This window comes from Mesoplodon mirus (genome assembly GCF_964341445.2).
Source record: "Mesoplodon mirus genome assembly, chromosome: 5".
Classification (NCBI taxonomy): domain Eukaryota; kingdom Metazoa; phylum Chordata; class Mammalia; order Artiodactyla; family Ziphiidae; genus Mesoplodon; species Mesoplodon mirus.
The window spans coordinates 101776217-101780158 of NC_138980.1; the positions used below are offsets into that span (position 1 = coordinate 101776217).

The 3942-nt window shown below is 36.4% G+C and overlaps 1 pseudogene across 1 annotated transcript; it reads left to right on the forward strand.

Moving 5' to 3' along the window:
• The first annotated feature begins 2527 nt into the window (after positions 1–2527).
• On the forward strand, positions 2528–2966 carry LOC309805390 (ubiquinol-cytochrome c reductase complex assembly factor 2-like; annotated as a pseudogene). Its single transcript has one exon. The product of its transcript is annotated as a ubiquinol-cytochrome c reductase complex assembly factor 2-like (transcript).
• Positions 2967–3942: the final 976 nt, after the last annotated feature.

Below are 3942 nucleotides of genomic sequence, written 5' to 3' on the forward strand. Positions count from 1 at the left end.
AGATTAGTTTGACACCTGGGAAATTGTTCTTTAATATGAATAGAGGAGTTTTATATCCTTTTATATAAGATAGCTATTTAGATCTTTTGGAAACCTTTTAAATTATTACACTTTTTCATGTCATCTTGACAGAAAAATGGCTGTCTACATGAAGGAAAGTAAAAAGGGATTCGTGTATCTGTTAGTTAGATTTCATTGTAGCACACATATTTCTTGCCCATGGACTAGATGATCTGTGGGTTGGCTGAGGTCAGCCAGGCATGGATTTGGGGTTGTTCCATGTATCTCTCATTCTGAAACAGAGGTGAAAGGCATTGCAGTCATTGGGGGTGTTCTCCTTTCATGGTGGATAGCAGGAAGGCAAGAGGAGCCAATGGAAATACCTGATGCCTTTCAAAATCTCTGCTTGACATTTCACCATTTCATATCTGCCCATATTTCTTTACTCATGTGAGCAACACCAGAGTCAATGGGGGTAGAGATGTATAGTCCTCCTCTAGAGGCAGTTCTTACAGCCTCTTTGATATGTAATTCTATCATCGGGAGAAAATAGAATAGGAGTGATCAGAATCCATTCATTCACATTAGCTAACACCACATATGATGGTGGCCTCTAGATAGATGAAAGACCTGAAGTTGAAAGGTAAAAGTATAAAGTTAATAGAAGAAAATCTAGAAGACTATCGAGGGTAGTAGAACTTCTTAAACAAAAATGTAAAAGTACAAACCAAAAGAAAGAAAATTAATAAATCTGACTACATCAAGAAAAATTTTAATGAGAGGCACCATGTATCAAGTTAATAAACAGATAATAGATTGGGGGCATATATTTCTGACACTTAAAATCAACCAAGAATCAATACCTAGAGTATGAGAAATTCTTCTGTAAAGAGCAATTCTGATACAATTAAGTGTGAAAGATATGAGAGGGAATTTTCAAAAAATTAAAACCCAAAAGCTACCAAGCATGCCTAAGGGGAAGTCATAGAATCATTAGTGATCATAAATATGTAAATTAAAGCAAGAATATCACTTTAGAGCCATTAGCGCACTAAATAATACTAAGAACGCAATAATGTAATAGGAACCTTCACGCACATCTAATGGAATGTAGATTGTTGTGGACATTTGGAAAGTAATCTAATACCAGTGAGTCAGTTTGTAGACACATACCCTGTGATAAATCTGTTCTTTTGCCAGGTATATAATCCGAATCTATCCTCATATAAAGTCAAAAAGGGACATGTAAAGGGTTGTTCTTGGTTGTGGACTAAGAAATATTGTGTTTGTTCTTGGTTGAGGACTAAGTTGAAGTAAGTGAGACAACTCGGGTGCAGATTTTAAGGAGGCACTCACTCTAAAGGTCATGTAAAACATGAGTACAGGATAGCACACTCACCCTGAAAGTAAGTGCCTCCTTAAGTGTTGTGCCCCATCTGCCTCACTTGCCTCACCCTACTATCAGCTCAGCTGGTAAACTGGATTCAGATTAAGTGTCTGTCACATGGAGAGTGGATAGATGACATGAAATAAATGCACAGGAAGGAGAATTACACATCATTTAGAAAGAATGGATGAAAGATAAATATAGTTGTAGGAGGGAGTTTTAAGTTGTTTAATTAAAAAAAAAACATTATTGTCTGTTCAACATTTTGAAAGTGAACACATCAAATGGTATTTTATTTACTTAAGAAGCAAATATTAATTAAAACAAAGCCAAAATAAAAATATTTTGATAAATATACTAAGAGGAAAATTAAAAATGTTCATTTTTAAATGCCTATTTAAAAATGTTCATAAAGCTATGTACTTAAAATTGATCAAGTGAAAACATATATTTTTACAATCTTAAAATCATTTTATGTATCAGAAATTTTTCAGTATGTGGGGAAAAGGTTTATATTGTTCAATGAAACCTTAGCATATACTTTTTGACGCTCCCCATAATAACTGGCATATCTATTTCTCAAGCCAATTTAAATCTAAATGTAAAACTGACTTTGACGTGACGGCTCACTACAATCTATTTCACCCAAAAACTTTGCTGAGTTTTTGGTATAGACTCTCTATATCTGCAAATTATGAATGGTTTAATATATAGAAATAATATAACTACAAATTTAAGAAAAATGTGGATGGTTTGGAGACTTTTTAGCAGAATTATGAGTTAAAATTCATTGTTGTGGTCCACTCTAAATCTGACTTTTTAATAGCTTTATCAACTGTCATACCCTAGAGAAGAATAGTAACTGAAGATGGTAGATTTTAGTATGGCTGAGAACTGCCAGATATCCACGAAAGGATACTGGGTATCTGGAAGGAGATCCCTGGTGGTTCCAAAACAAAATCCGTTCTTTCATCTGCTCCAATCCAGCTTTCTGACTCTGTCTCTCCTTTCTTCAGTATTTTCACATTCTTCTGTGCCATAATTTATAAAATATATCTGTTAATTAAATGTGTCCTATATCTCTGGGGAATTGATAAATTGACTTGAAAGCACTTTAAAAAATAAAGTTCAGGCCCCAAAATGGCGGGCAGCCACTACCAGAATTTTCTCCAACTCTGTGAGGAATGGCCAGTGGACGAGACCAAACGAGGCCGGGACTTGGGTGCTTATCAGTGGGAGTGGGTAGCGCACACCTTTTGGGAGGGAGAGAACACCCAGATTGCAGAGCCTGAGGCCTGTGATCAGATGTACGAGAGCTTAGTACCTCTCCATTCAAACTACTACAAACACAAGTACCCTCACCCCAGAGACACAAGCTTCAGTGGCCTGTCCCTGGAAAGAATACAAACTGGTCGTATCCACAGATATCTTGGAAGAGCTTAAGGAGATTAATAAAGGCGTGTGGAAGAAACTGCAGGAGAAGTTTGTCCCCAGGGATCCCGAGGAGAAGCATAAGGCCTGGGCTAGGGCCTTATCGCGACCGCGTTACCTAAGCATGAAGTCGTGTACGTTGCCATAATCAGTAAAATGCCCTGATTTCTCCATCAAAAAAAAAAAGTTCATATACCTATAATAATTTTTTAACCATTTTATCTTATATTGGAGTATAGCTGATTAAGAATGTGATAGTTTCAGGTGCACAGCAAAGTGACTCAGCCATACATACACATGTATCCACTCTCATATACCTATATATAATGATACTGAGTGTTGAAATAGTTATTTTTGGAATATGTTTTAAAATGATGGGAGGGAGATGCAAGAGGGAGGAGATATGGGGATATATGTATATGTATAGCTGATTCACTTTGTTATAAAGCAGAAACTAACACACAATTGTAAAGCAATTATACTCCAATAAATATGTTAAAAAAATGGAATAGTAAAATAAAGTCACAGTTTAAATTTTCTTATATAAGAGGTACTTTTTCTCACCATGAGTTTGTTTTTCAGCCCTATTTAATTTGGAAACTGGCCTGTTTGAATACCTAGAGCGGAAACTTCCTCACCCAGCAATTAAAGAAGGGCATAATGCCAGATTTTAAACTTTGTTTTCCATGTAGGACAGCAAACTGTTACCTCCTTGTATAGGTGCTTTTAATTACAGACTAGATTGGTCAATGGGATAGTGCCACCCAAACGATATACATAAAATGACCAAGATTTAGAGACATCAAGTATTACCGTGTGCAGAGTAATAGCAAGATGGGTGTCACATTCACCTCCTTTTCCTTGTACACAGATTACATGTTCATTAGTGTACAGACATTATGATAGTAATCTAATTTGGGACAAATGGAATAGATTTCATGCCAGGTTTGTGTTTGGGAAGCCACAGGGTTGGTGCAGTGCTGCTTCCTGGGGGATCTACAGAGATGACTGACCCAACCTGGGGACAAGGGGATATCTTTCTCACCTTGTAATTTTCCCCTTCAAGAGGTGCAAGACTTATAAATGTGAGGAAAAGAACTATCAAGGATAGTTCTTTAGTATCA